Below are 15,701 nucleotides of genomic sequence, written 5' to 3'. Positions count from 1 at the left end.
TTCTGACATCTCACACACATATATATTGGCAAAACACCAATGTGCAGCCAGGCGTTAGTGGTGTAGGCCTTTAATCCCAGCACTTGGGAGGCAGAGGCAGGAAGATCTCTGTGAGTTCGAGGCCAGTCTGGTCTATAGAGCTAGTTCCAGGACAGGCTCCAAAGCAATACAGAGAAACCCTGTCTCAAAAAAACAAGAAAAAACAAACAAACAAAACAAAACAAAAAACCCACCAATGTGCATAAAAACAAATAAATCTTTAAAAAAAGAAGTCCTGTGTTCTCTTATTACTTAATGTACAGCATATTGCCTTCTCAATCTGGCTTGGAAGTAGAGCTGGGATTTGTCCTTTATGTATTGTTAGGAGAAACTTAGCCCAGAGGATGGGTTCTCTTTTCTCTCTTTATTTTGCTTTAAAATTTTGGTCATTGCATGAGGTAGTATGTGAATACAATATAGTGAAAGATTCAAACACAGACATTTATAATGAAAGCTTGGAGAGATACAGAGGAAACGACAGAGTATCCTATATACTCCCTGCCCACCCTCTCTGTCATACACCATAATATCAATGTGATGTTATGACACATACTATTTTTCTTGATTCTTTACTTTTGCTTATTAAATTTATCTTGGAAAAAGTCCACATGAAAATTGGCAACCCTCCTTGCTTATTTCTCAAATGTATCATAAAGCAGATTGTAAGTGGGTTTTAAATTGTGGCCCATGAGTCTCTAGAGCAGTGGTTTGCAACCTGTGACCCCTTTGCATAAAGGATAGTTACAGTAGCAAAATTACAGTTACGAAGTAACAACGAGATAATTTTATGACTGGAGATTAACACAACATCAGGAACTGTATTAAAGGGTCGTAGCACTGGGAAGGTTGAGGACCCCTGCTGTAGAGCAATATATACTTCCTTCAGAGAGTCTTCAGTCAAGACTGTGTTGGCTTTCACACTGTTGACAAAGAAGCCCTGTGAGTGACTTACTGATGTCTCAGCACTGCTGCTGTAGTCATTGGACATTCATAAAAGAAAAAAAGAAAGAAAAAGAAAAAGTCAGTTAAGAATCTCCTTGAAAAAAATCAAAACAAATCTCCTTGATGTAGAAATTACTGTGATGTGAAATCTTACCTCCTAAGCACTGGCTTCTTAATATTCTATGTGAGGGTCTGGGCAGTGAACAAAAGTCTGCATCGTACACCCTGCATACAGTTTTTGAAGAATACCGCTTCCGCTCCGGAGCTGTAAGCTGGCCTGTTGTGTCTCTCACAGGCATCACTTTTCCTTGGAAAGGACGTGTTGACACCCACACGATGGTCCTCTTGATTTTGAGGGTTGGCAAACATTTCCATAAATATCAATCAAGTGAGTCAGTCACTTCAAGAAAGCAACTGACAGCATTTGCTGCCAGACAGGGTTCTAGTTCTCAATGGGAAAACTGGAATTTGAAAAAAATTGTTTTAAGTCCCTCTGCTGTCTACAGCTTAGTCTCTCAGAGATGGATTTGCTGTGGGTAAAGGTTAATGAGCATGATTCTTAGCCTAGGTATTTAATTTCCAAATATGTATTGTGTGTGTGTGTGTGTGTGTGTGTGTGTGTGAGTGTGTGAGTGTGTGTGTGTGTGTGCACATGCCATCTCACTGCCTCCTGATTCTTATAATATATGATGAAGTGCATCAGCGTTTAAAAGCTCTGTGTAATTTAGTGAACTAATATTTTCCAAATATTGAATGCACTATGTTGCAAAATCGCACATGGATAAAAGATTCATTCAAAGAACAAAAAGAAGAGTGGGGTTTTACATAACAGAGTGTTAAAAGTGTTAAATTCATATTGATTGGAATCCAGATTACACATTGCAACCTGCAATTAAGAAACTACCACTTACTGAGGTTTTATGTAGCGTCAAAGAACACCCACAATTATCTGGAAAGGCTATTAAAGTCTTCTCTTTTCGAATTGCACATCTCTGGAGGACAGTTATTCATTAACCAGTGCTGTCTGACTGGAAGTCAATGGGCTGAAGCCAACATAGGTTCGAGCACTCAGCTGTAAATAAAACACAACACCTCTATTCTTATGAAACAGTCATTTCGTTCTGAAGTATACAATCGAAATGAAGTCATTTAGTTTTTAAGTATGAAGTTGTTTTCAGGAAAATATAGTTTATGTTAACTTGCAGTGGATCAGCTCATTGTTTTAAGTTCATGAATACGTGCATTTTATTTTATTGTTTATTTTTATTATATATGTATGAGTGCGTGCCTGGTGCTCAAGGAAGTCATACAGGGGCATCAGTTCCTTTGTGACTGAAGTTATAGGAAGCTGTGAGCCATCATGTGGGTGCTGGGGACTAACCTGGGTCCTCTGCAAGAGCAGCAGTTGCTCTTCAATGATAATCAAGGGGTTGGGGATTTAGCTCAGTGGTAGCGTGCTTATCTGGCAAGCACAAAGCCCTGGGCTCAGTCCTCAGTTCCAGAAAAACAAAACCAAAAACAAAAAAACAGAAAGAAAGAAAATGATAATCAATTCTTCCAGACTCTATAAAATGAAATATTTTTGTTTTGAAATATACAATTATTTTCCAGAAAGCTATCTGGCTTATGTTAACATTAATGTTAAGTTCATTCATATGATTATTTTCTTACTTTTTATTTCTTTGTGTATGTGTGTGCATGTAAGTGCACGCCAGCACACATGTGGAAGTTATTCTCTTTTTCTGTCACGTGTGTTCTGGAGATGGAATGTGGGTCATTAGTCTGGTTGCAGGTGCCTTAACCAGCCCTAAATACATATTTTACAGCTTTCATCAGTGTCCATTTCCAACATAGTATCAATCACTATAAGCTATATAATTAAAAGCCCATTGATGAGTCAGGGTTTCCCTGTGTAGCCTTGGCTGCTCTGGAACTCATTCTGTAGACCAGGCTGGTCTTGAACTCACATAGGCCTGCCTCACCAGTGCTGAAATCCACCCAGCTGAGGATTTCACTATTTTTTGAGAGTATACAAATGTCCTGAGGTCAGATGTGGAAGGTGCTATAGATAATGAGCTCCTAGATCAGGAATGAAGTTGCTACACATGGCTCTGTCTGCCTTGGCCAGAATTGGCAGCTCAAGAGTCATTCACAGACCAAGGATATATGCAAATTGTTCTTGTGGCTGCCTCTGGCAGAGCCTTCCAACTTACCCTCTCTCTCGAAATAGGTAAGTGAAATGTAATTTAAAATTTTTAAATTAAGATTTCTGAGCTGGGATGTACCTCATTATAGAATGTTTGCCTATCACACACAGAGACCTGGATTTGATTCCTGACACCACACAAGCTACGTGTGGCGATACTTGCCAGTAATTCGAGCATTTGAGTGACTAAGGCAGGGAAGAAACAGAAGTTCAAGGTCATCCTTGGCTACATGGCAAGTTTGATGCCATCTTGGGATATATAAGACCCTGTTTCAAAAATTGTTTAAATAAATTGATTACTGAATTTTTGTGTTTTGATTCAGGCTCTCCGGTTGCTGTATTCTGAGTTTCAGCTGTCAAAAACCCTCTCTGGAGACAGCTCAGAGGAAGTTGTGGTCTCATAAAACAAGTAGCCTGGAGGTAATGGCTTGCGTTCTCTTCTTTGTGTACTTTGAAGCACTCAGACCTCAGGCCGATGCCCCTCCCCGTACTACTTTTATGAAACATTCCAGGGATGTCTCTCTGTGCCTGGATGTTTTTCCCCTTTCCTCCTTTTATTGGAAGAGGTGTTATCATCTCTGAAAGCCTCAAGAACATGCCGTTTAATTTCTCATTGGCCAGCACCCCACTGCAAAACCATGTAGGATGGCAGCTGGCCAACAAGATGAGGTCACCACAGTTGTCTGATCCTGCTGCTAGGAGCGGATCATCCTCAAAATACTGCCCCCAGGGAGAAAGGATGCCATACAAGCTGGTTCCTCTGGGGGAGAGGGCAGAGGGATGGGCTCTTGCCAAGATTCCAGCAGAGCCTTTGGAGACATCTTTCTGGAAATCTGAAGCTGGTTGGGGGAGCTGAAGTCATCCTGTCACCTCCTTAGAATCTCTTTAAAAAAAAAAAAAAAAAAAAAAAAAGCAAAAGCTTAATGTTCTGATTTGAGAAATTAATATCACAAACGTTATCAAACGGAGGGTTCCAGGTTGCCAAGGCAGAAGGTCGTGAGACAGGATTGAAACCCAAGAATTTCTCTTTTCTTCATATTTTAAAGTGTTTGTTTATTTGAGACAGGATGGTTCTGTATAACCCTGCTTGTTCTGGTACTTGCTATGTAGTAGCCCAGGCTGTCCTTGAATCATGCCTAGCTCCCTGCTTTGGCCTTCTGAATGCTGGGCTCACGTGTATACAAACAAGCACGGCACATGACTTCTTAGGCTTAATTTTTTAATTTAAAAAAATCTTATAATAACTCGTTGAATGTACTGCAAGAGAGCAGCAGCAGCAGCTGTAGCGACCGGTGGTCTACCTGCAGCTTTCTTTGAGGACTAACTTTTAACTGGCTTCCTATGGTTGGCCATGGCATTGCAATTGCATATGTGCACACAACATACAACAATCCAATCAATGTAGTCGGCATCTCATATTCTGAAATGTCACTGCTGGATTAGAGCCTTCTAACTCCTTTCTTCCAGTTGTTTTCAAATGTGTAGTTAAATGTCTTCGGCAAGCCCGGGGCTTCCTAAGGCCTGCAGCTGATATGTCTTCTGTGTTTAGCCTTGTCTTCCTGGGAGAAAGATGTGGTCAAGGGGCCCAGGAACTAGTAGGAATTTTGTCTATATCTCTTAGTTTATAGGAAATAAACTTTTTCTAAATTTCAACTTTCCCATTTGTATAAGGCAGGAATTAGACACTGAAATTGCAGAGGTTTTTGTCAAACTGTAACATTTGTTGATTTGGTGTGTCTAAAAGAGCTCTGAGCCCAGAAAAAGAGAGAGGAGTAGGGAAAGGAAAAAAGGGAAGAAGGTATCAAGGAAAAGGGAAGGGAAGGAAAGAAGAGAGGAGGGGAGGAGAGGGAAGGGGATGGGAGGGGAGGAGAAGAGACAGGAGGGGAGGGGAGGGACCAGCACTTGTGTTTGCCCAGCACAGGCCAAGAGGCAGCTGAAGGCTCTGATTTCACCTATTTCTGGCTCATGAGTTCATCCTGAGGTCTATGCCAGCCCCTGTGGTTTTTCATTTTTCCATCCTAGTCAACATGACAAAATGACTAAAAATACAGTGCTCCCCACAGGCCCACCACCCGGCCAACACCCTCCCTTCAATCAACTCATTTTTGGACTTAGGTGTGAGATGGAAGAGGGCCAGGGCCAGGCCACATTTGGAAGTTTTGAATCTCAGTCACCCCATGCTGGCTAATGTCTGGGCCTGAGTCTCCTCATATTTGAGGATTAAATGAAGTAAGTGTAGGTGAGCAACTGACCACAGGCTGAGGGCTGGGTCTGTGTTAGTTCCTACTCCCCCAGCCTTTTTCTTCACTGAGGCTCTTCAGGAAGTTTCTCTTACTGGGAAAGCATATATATTCCTTGGTTCTGTGGAACTGGGGAGACCAAGGCTACCCTAGTTAGTTTTGTCAACCTAATACTGACTAGGAGAAGCCTCTATTGAGGAATTGCCTAGATCAGATTACTCTGTGGTCATGTCTGCAGGAGAGTGCTGATTGTTAATTGATATAAGAGGTACAGCACACTGTGGGTGGTGCTATTCTCTGCATAGGTGGTCCTGGGCTATGAAAGGAAGCTACCAAAGCATGGGCCAGTGAGTGAGCCAGCACACCATGTTCATCCATGGTTTGCACGCCAGGTTACCGTTTCAAGTTTCTGTCCTGATTTCCTTGATGATGGATGGTGACCTGGAAAATGAAATTGTTCTAAGCTGCTTTTGGTCAGTGTTTTATCACCGACCACAGGGCAGCAGGCTGATGAGGACTTGGTGGATGCTCACCCTCCCCCATGCAGGTCTTTATCCCTGAAGCAGCATCCTTTGCTCCTCCCAGAGTCTTTGTCAGTTTCAGACTTTTCTTCAGCTGTCTTTCGGTCTTTAGGTCTCCCAAGATGCATCAGGGCTCTATCAGAACTTCTGGAAGCAGTTTGACTCTGCAAGTGTTTTCTGAACCAGGAGTCCAGCCCTCTTTCCAGCAGCCCCCCACCCCTGCATCTATGGACCTCTAAGGGCTGCTCTTCCAGGTCAGGTGACTCCATGACAAGGGATTTGGAATATTTGCGTATTCATAATGAGATACCATGGGATGGAATTCCACTCTAAACACAGTTTGTCTGTATTTCGTGTACACCGTCCATGTATTGTTGCAAGGCTGAAGGACACAGCTGAGAGCAGAGCTGGGAAAAAGAAGTTCATTGTTGTGGCTCCCAGAGACAGAGCTCTTAATCCTGTTGGGCATGGGATGGTCCAGACCCAGATAGGTTGGAACACTATGACTTGTCCTGCCTGGTACTCTGGGAGAAGGAGGCCATGTGGAGTCCACTGCACCATCCTGGACTAGCCCAGTAGTGTGAAGATAATGGGTAGCATGGAAGAAGGGCAGAAAGGGGTTAGAGAGATGGCTCAGAGGTTAAGAGCACTGGCTGCTCTTCCAGAGGACCCATGTTCAATTCCCAGCACCCACATGGTGGCTCATAACCACCTGTAATGGAATCTGGTGCCTGCCGGGAATGCCACTCCTGACCAAGGATAGAATGGGGTCAAAGGTCACCCTAGCTAACAGAAGTGAGGGTATATAGCTCCTTGAAGCAATAGAAAATATCTGAGAGGAAGGAGAGAGGCCCCAGAGTGACAAAAGCACAAAGCTGCCCTGCCCAGCCCATTGTGGTTGGTTCCATCTCTGGGCTGGTGGTCCTGGGTTCTATAAGAAAGCAGGCTGAGCAAGTCATGGGTAACAAGCCAGGCTTCTGCATCAGCTCCTGCCTCCAGGTTCCTGCACTGCCTTGAGTTCCTGTCCTGACTCCCTTCACTGGACTATGATGTGGAAGTGTGAGCAGGATAAACCCTTTCCTGCCTGAGTTGCTTTTGGTCAAGGTGTTGCAATAGTAACCCTAGGACAGAAGTCAGAAGCAGAAGGACCTCTGAGTGAGAGATTGGTCTACATAGTGAGTTCCAGGCCAGCCAGTACTGCATAATGAGACCGTGTTTCAGAACATATAGAAAAAAGTGATTATTTGTGTGTGCATATGCACATGCCATGGCACACACATGGGGGTCAGAGGACAGCTTACACAAGTTAATCATTCCTTTGCCATGTGGGTCCCTGGTATCAAACTCAGCCTGTTAAGATCCTTGGCAGGTGCCTTTACCTACTGAGTCATCTCAGCAACCCTACAGTGTCCCGTTGTGACCTGACTCTATCCCATCTGTCCTGCTCTGCTTGTCAAGTCCTCCATCAAAACCATTCCTAACAAGATTGTTATCTTCTCCTCTAAGCTGATATCAGTCCTCTCACAGCCCTGTATAAATACGGGTCTGTTTGCAGTGGACCTTGAAGGAGGAGTAAGAGTTTGCCAAGGAAAGAACCCTATAGCCAAGAGTGTACAAAGTAGTGTGCAGAAGCAAGGTGAGAGAATGGCCCTATGTTTAGGGAACGGATTTGAAATTTCCCTTGGATCCCAGAATGCTTATATTGTGGGTGTCTCAAATGATACCATGAACTCCCCACTGGGAGAATTATATGGATATTCAGCTGTGCCTTTGTCCCCATGGAGCCCTACTTGGGGAATGCTGACTTACACATTTGTGAAGAATTTTCCCTATTCTCTCGGACCAAGGTAGCCAAGGAAGACATGTGTCCTATTGCGATGGTAACTTCTAAAGCCTTAATGATGAGCAGGAAACAGGATCTACAAAACAACAGTCTTCCTAGTTATGAACTTTTAATTGCTTCCTGGTCTGGACTTCCAAGCCCCTTGACCGGTGTGATCCTGTTATCTTGGCCTCCATCCCCTCCTCTGTTGCCATCCAGTCTCTGTCTCTAATCTACTTCTTTCTTGCTCCAACACTACTGACAACTCCTTGCAACAGATCAGTGTTAAAGGTTAGTGTTTCACAGTGTCCTCCTCTTAGTCTGACCTCAGTCTTTTAGCAATGTGTTTTGAGATTTGTCTACACTGGTGCTCATATAACCCTTGACTCCTGTAGGAGGAGTTTCTCTGTGTCTCAGCAGTTGCCTCCCAAATAGGCTTAATATTAATTATAAGTGCTGGGCCAATAGCTCAGGCTAACTCTTACATTTTTAAATTAGCCCATTTCCATCTCTTTACTTGCTGCCACATTGCTCATGGCTTGTTACCTCATTCTGTACATAGACATCCATCCCGCTCCTTCTGTGTCTGGCTCTCAACTCCCCTGTCTCTACCCTTCTTCTTCCTAGCATTATCCCCCCAATCCCTCCCAGCTATTAGCCAATCAGCCTTTTATTTGCAATGAGAACAACATATTCACAGTGCTCAGAAGGGCTACTCCATAGCAACCCCCTTCCAAGCCCCCTCTGTAATTCCACTGTGTGAATGCTCTGCCATGTATCTACCCATTCTTCTGTGGGTTCCACAGATGGATTTTAGTTCCTCCACATTACAAGCAACACGGAGAGCATTCTGGTACCTGTCCCCATGTGCTTTCAGGAACAAGTGTTTACCTAGACACCTGCACGAGTATTTGGATAATGGCATCCTAGGTGGCTCCCTGGGTCATAGGATAGGTATGCTTGCTTTCTGAGTCATTGTATGTTGCTGAGTTGATCCTACAATGATGGCATCATAGGCTTAATTTTTGCCAATCTGATTGGTGAGCATGCTGTTTACAGTTTTCTTTCCTCCCCTTCCTTCTCTTCATTTCTTCTTTCCTGTTTTTCCCTTCCCCTCTCTCTTCTTCCTTCTCCCTTCTCTTCCCTCCTACCCTCCCTTTCTCTTCTCTCTCTTCCTTCCCTTCCTTCTGTCCTTCCTGGCTTCCTCCCATTGTTTTGTTTTCTCATGCAATAAAGACTGGATATGAACTCGATTGGCCTTGAACTCCTGATGCCTCCCCAGTGCTATGGTTGGCTTCTTGTGGTATTAATTTGCATTTTCTGATCACTAACTATTACTATTGAGTTAACATGCTTAGTTCCTTATGCTGAAAATTATCTTCCAGTATCTCTCTCCCTGCTATAAAGATTCCCTGTTGTTTTATAGTTCTGAGAAAGCCTTGACATAAATTCTTTATCTTGTGTTAAGTGCATCTTTCTGTAGTAAAACTTAACCTTTTAACTTTGTTTTCTTTGTCTTTTTCATATAAAAGTTTAAATTGGATGGTTTCTTAGTTTACAGCTTTTGTCTTCAGGCAGTCAGTGAATACCCTGTGTCCACACGGAGGCCACAGATATGGTTTTCTGTTTGTTTGTTTGTTTGTTTGTTTGTTTGTTTTTTCCTACACAGGGTTTCACTGGGTAACATCCTTGTCTGGCTGTCTTGAAACTTACTCTGTAGACTAGGCTGGCCTCAAACTCAGAGATCTGCCTGCCTCTGTCTCCTGAGTACTGGGATTAAAGGTGTGCACCCACACTGCCTGGGTCTATATTTTGTTGTAATTATTTTATAGGGTTTTTTCTGGTAGGGTTGGTGTTTGCTTCATTTAAGTTTTGGATTTCTATGAATTCCTCCACATGGATTAAGTTAGAGGTGTGTGTGTGTGTGTGTGTGTGTGTGTGTGTGTGTGTGTGTGTGTGTGTGAGGGAGACAGTGTGTCTCACTATATGGCCCTAGCTGTTCGGTAACCAGGATGGCCTCAAAATCAACAGAGATCTGCCTGTCTCTGCCTCCTGAGTGCTGGGACTAAAGGGGTGTGCACCATGCCTAGCTTAATTATGTCCTTTGCTCTTACACACAGCTCATTGCTGCTTCTTCCCTTGCTTAGTTAGGGCACTGTTCTATCATGAACTACATAGTCTTATGCTCATGAACCTCTCCAGCCTTGTTCTGCTCCATGCATGAGTTCTCCAGCCCTTTTTAGCATATGATCTCTGCAGATCCTGTTCTGCATCAGTACGCTTTTGGTTTCAGAGAACAGTCTGTAAATCCAACACTAACTCCCTTGTCCAGAAGTCATCAGAGATGAGGACCCCACTTCTTAGCCCAAAGGTCAGGGTGTTTTGTCATTCAGTGGCTATTTCTGACCGTCATTGGTCTCTCACCTCCCCACTGCAATCCTTTGTGTCAGAATCACTAACTCAAGCCTCAAACACACCCTGCTGTTTTCTGTTCCTGTCTTTTGTTAACTGTCAACCAGTACTCTCTGAGCAAAATGGAGAAACTTTCTAGAAGCTTCCCCAGCTCCCCACCTACATCCTCCCCTGTGCTCTCTAGCACTCTGCTCGTTTCTATTAATGGCACTGAAGATGTCCTCTCACGGCTTCCCTAACCGACCCAGGCTCCTTCACAGAAGGAGTGGGTCCTCTTCATTTCCACATCTGCTGTCCCCGAGTCATCCACCTGGCCAGGTCTAACTTGTGTGTGTTGGGCAGTAACACTGGCTGTACTGAATGCCTACTATGTGCAGTAACAGTGGCTACACTGAAACCTACTATGTGCAGTAACACTGGCTGAGTCACTGAATGCCTACTATGTGCAGTAACACTGGCTGAGTCACTGAATGCCTATTATGTGCAATAACACCAGCTGCATTATCAAATGCCTACTATGTGCAGTAACACCAGCTGTGTCACTTACTGCCTGCCATGTACCCCTTTCTCCCCTGTGAGTTTCATTCTTCAGATGAGGACACTGAGGCTCAGGGGAGCAGCATAGTCCATATGAACCCATGACTCTGCATCAGCTGAGACCTACATAAGGTGTGCATGTGTGTGTGATGTGCGTGCATATGTGTGTATGTGTGTGTGTGTGTGTGTATGATGTGCATGTGTGTGATGTGCATGTGTGATGTGCATGTGATGTGCATGTGTGTGTATGATGTACAAGTGTGTGTGTGTGATGTGCATGTGTGATGTTTGTGATGTGCATATGTGTGTGTGATGTGCATGTGTGTATATGTATGTGATGTGTGTGTGTGTGTGTGTGTGTGTGTGTGTGTAGGTGGGGACTATGCTGCCACACTCAGCTCTTTACATAGGCACTAGCAAATGGAACGCTGGTCTTTATGCTTGTGCTTCCAATGCTTTACCTCATTTCTGTATGTTAAGCTTTCGCCCTAGGTCAAGACCCAGATCTATTTAGTATTCATAATCTTTTGGACTTTAGAACTAAATCCTTCACAACTTCAGGCAACATGAGGGTGCAGGAAACATTTCCCAAACAAGAGTCTTGATACTCAGAAGCAGACACATGGAAGGCAGCCCCTGGGAAAGTGCCATGGTACTCTGTGGGTTGGACTTCTGGTAGACCTCAGTCTTCTTGACAACCTTTCTGGGGTATCCATGGCTGATGTATACAGGCAAATTTCTACTATGTTTCCAGAGAAACAAGGTGCCCTGTCTTAGCCACTTACCACAGCAGGGCTGCCAACACTTACCACACCCAGCTTTCATGCTACTCTGTTTTTGTGTTGTGGGTTTGTTCTCCAGGGTGTGAGGGACCGCCTCAGTGAGCTCATCATCACTGGTCTCTGAGTGCCACCCATTGATGTACCTTGGCACTGAGCCTTTAAAACTAGGTCCAGGGGAGATCTAGAGGGTTGGTTCCCCCCCCCCAAGTGTTCTGGTCCTTGAGATCCCTATCCTAATGTGTCCTGTCTCCCATTAGAGTCTTAGACTGCTGACATGAAGGGTAGCCATCAGATGTGGAAGTAAAAAGGGCAGTTGACCCAGAGATGGGACATCAAGAACTCCTCCTTCACACAGCTTGCTCCCTTGGCTCAGCTTACCCCAAATTCTTGGGGCAATGCCAGAGGCCTAGTAGTCAAAGCTGTGGTAGCATAAAGGAATAGCCCTGGGAGCCCAGGGTCCTGGCCCATTGTTAACCTCAGGTTTCAAACTTAAGTTCTGTTCATTTGGTCATCAAACATTTACTTTGTGCCAGGCCCAGTGCTGGGCTCTATGGTCACCCAGATGAGACACACTTCCTTCTCTTGCCCAAATCAGTTTTATAGAAATGCCAGGCATGTCTGGTAACCCCAGAAATGGGAGAGTCCCATTTATTTCTTCAAACTGTCTCCATCTTGGTTCCACAGATAGTGAAAGGTTCTCAAGAAGCACACATTGCAGGTGGTGCAGTTGGGCATGTCCCACTTCCTCAACAAGTGTCCTATCCATTATTTCCTCATCTGTGAAATGGATTGATAAAGGCTGCCTCAGAAGATGACCCAGGATGAGGTGATGTCTTATAGTTATGGTTACTATTACTGTGATGAAACACCATGACCAAACACAAGTTGGGGGGGAAAGGGTTTGTTTGGCTTACACTTCCACAACTTAGTCCATCACTGAGGGAAATCAGAACAGGAACTCAAGCAGGGCAGGAACCCGGTGGCAGGTGCTGATGCAGAGGCCATGGAGGGTGCTGCTTACTGGCTTGCTCCTCGTGGATTGTTCAGGTTGCTTTCTTTCTTTCTTTCTTCCTTTCTTTTGTTTGCTTTTTTTTTTTTTTTTTTTTTTTTTGTTTTTTTTTTTGTTTGTTTGTTTTTTTGTTTTTTTTTTTTTGTTTTTTTTTTTTTTCTCTACAGGGCTTCTCTGTGGCTTTGAAGGCTGTCCTGGAACTAGCTGTTGTAGACTGGTCTTGAACTCAACAGAGATTCTCCAACCTCTGCCTCCCAAATGCTGGGACTAAAGGTGTGAGCCAACACAACCTGGCTTCAGGTTGCTTTCTTATAGAACCCAAGACCACCAGCCCAGGGATGGCACCACTCACAATGGGCCAGCGCCTCACACCCCCCCACTCCCCCACACACCCCTACACCCCCAACCCCCGCACATCAACCACCAATTAAGGAAATGCCTCACAGCTGGTTCTTATGGAGGTATTTTCTCAATTGAGGCTCCCTCCTCTCCCATGAGTCTAGCTTGTGTCAAGTTTACATAAAACCAGGTAGCACAGCGGATGAGGCACATGTGGTATCCATAGCTTGGGGTTCTCCCCACTGAGTGTCTCTCTTTGTCTTCCCCCCAGACTTGTCTTCCTCAACTACCCCACATTTACGTGTGAATGTGTGCGTCCTTTAGTGGGAAGGAACAGTGCATCCTGCACCACACCGGATAAGGAGGAGGAAGTGGCCAGGGGCAAGAGGCCTGGCTGCAGAGTGAGAGCCATTGACTGTGCTGCTACTGAAGCTGCTTGTGCCACTCTGTCATTGAGGACAGTGTCCTGTGAGGACACATGTTATTGACGTGTGACTCCGGAAAAGGTTCACAAAAACATTGCAGTGAGTGTCCTTGTTCCTGACAGGAAGTCTGACCTAGGAACCCCAGGCTTCAGGCTGGGTAGGTGCCCCAAGGGTCCTTCTTTCCCTAGGGCTCTTCTTTCTCCAGAGGTCTGCCTCCTTAGTTCCTTCGTTTCCTCCCTCCTTCCCTGTCTCCCTCCCTCCCTCCCTCTCTCCCATCATCCCTCCCTCCCTTCCTTCCTCCCTCCCTTTCTTCCTTCCTTCCTTCTCTTGCCCTGACCTGGAGTCCGTTCTTGAGCCTGGGCATGACACAGTATAGGCTTTGAAGGGTGCACCTTGAGACCTTGAGAATGCTACACCTTGGGTAAATTCACAGCCACATCCCACAGGATCCTGCTGTGGAGGCTCCTTTGGAAACGCTTAAAGGCAGAACCCTGAGTTCACCCCAGGTCTACCATTGGTAGGATTAGTTAAGATCCTTTCTGAGACCTAACATCTGGGTTACTCTAAACTGTTACAGGGCTTTTCATACAAGCACAAAAAAAAAGAGAGACCAGGCTGTACCATGTGCTTGGCCAGCTGTATGTATGCTAAGAGCCCTTGTTACAGATGGAGGAATTCAGGTGCTAGAAGACTGAGTCACACATACGTATACCACACTTTTCCTGATACTTCTGAGGAATGGGAAGACAACTATGCCTGTATGTTCAAAGATAAAATAGAATATGAAATTATGTAAACAACACGATGCATATAAAAGATATTACAGAGGACAAATTGCAGGAGACTATGCACACGAATAAAAGTGGTTTCTCTCTCCATGTGTGTTAGTTATATGTGGAGTATGTATGAGTATTTACATGTGTGGATACATGTTGGGGGTACATGGGCACATGGGTGTAGGACTCAGGTTGGTGGCCAGAATTTTCCTGGCTCACTCTCCACCTTATATGTCAAGGTAGGGTCTCACACTGAATTTGGAGCTCATTGATTCGGGTAGTCTGATTCTATCTTGGTCTCCCACATGCTGGGATTACAGGCGTGCCTTCATGCTCATCCAGCTTTCTTGTGGGATTTGGGGAGTGGGGCTCCGATCCTCATGCTCACATGGTGAGTGCTCTCTTCACTGAGCCATTCCAGTTCTCTACCACTGAGCCCCATCCCCAGGCCTCTTTTCTCCTTAAAAGGAAGCCAGCCTTAGTGGGTTAGGGCTACCCAATTCCAGAGTGATCTTTTCTTGACTAATTATGTATGCAATTGGAACCTGTATTCCAATAAAGCCACATTCTGGCAAGGACATGAATTTTGGGGAGACACTATTATTCAACCCAGTATATAGGGCAATGATGGAAAGTGCCAAGCCTCCATAACCCACTGACGCTTCAGGCCACAGAGTCTGCTGATGTTCAAGAGAAAGTGGGATCGAGCGTAGAGCTGGGCCAGAGCTTTGTAAGCATACCCAGGGAACCCTGCCAGGCCACTTTGAGGGTGATGTAAAACAGTTCACAGACTTGCTGTTTGCTGTGGTCATATGCCAGGGCTCAGATGTGAACCCACGCCTACTGATGCCAAAGCCTTCACATGCCCTCTTCCAGCCCCAGTCCTGCAACACTACTATTCCTGGAAGGTACAGAACTCTAAGACTTTGTCCTTTGTCCCTAAAGTGCAAGGTCATATACACACCATGCATAACCCATAGCTTTCACACACCCCATACATCACACACACAGTGTACATGCACACCAAATGTCACGATATACAACACATATATACTACACACACCTACATCTTCCATATACCCTCACTACCCCTATTATAAACACCACACACACATACATACCATACATAGCCATGCCCTCCACACCTACCTCAATTACATACAGACATCATACATTACCACACATACACACCTCTCTACTCACATGTATACTCACACCTCTCTATATTACATGTACACACAATCTACACATACCACATGCCGTGTATACCTAACATGCACCATATACACATGGTACAAACGTCACATACACCCTCTACATACATATGCTTTACTACTACATACTAATTATACTCACAGAAACACACTACAACATGTACTTCTCACACAAGCCTACCCCATGACACACACTCCCCACCCCGTATGCAAATAGCACACCCATGCCACATACAGGATACTTATAACTACATGCATATACCATACATTATGCCCATAGTGAGGTCACCTTGTAGTCAAGCTCACCACGGGCATTTGGGGCCAAACTTGCTCCATCTCAGTCCTCATGCTTTCTTTCTGATGGTCTCGGGCACTTGCCACGTTGTCTCAGTTTTCTCGTGTGTAAACGAGGTACTGATGGGAGTCTCAGGCTTTGA

This window comes from Phodopus roborovskii, unplaced genomic scaffold (genome assembly GCF_943737965.1).
Source record: "Phodopus roborovskii unplaced genomic scaffold, PHOROB, whole genome shotgun sequence".
In the NCBI taxonomy this organism is placed as follows: domain Eukaryota; kingdom Metazoa; phylum Chordata; class Mammalia; order Rodentia; family Cricetidae; genus Phodopus; species Phodopus roborovskii.
The sequence above is the reverse complement of the archived record's forward strand: the minus strand, read 5'-3'. Positions refer to the sequence as shown.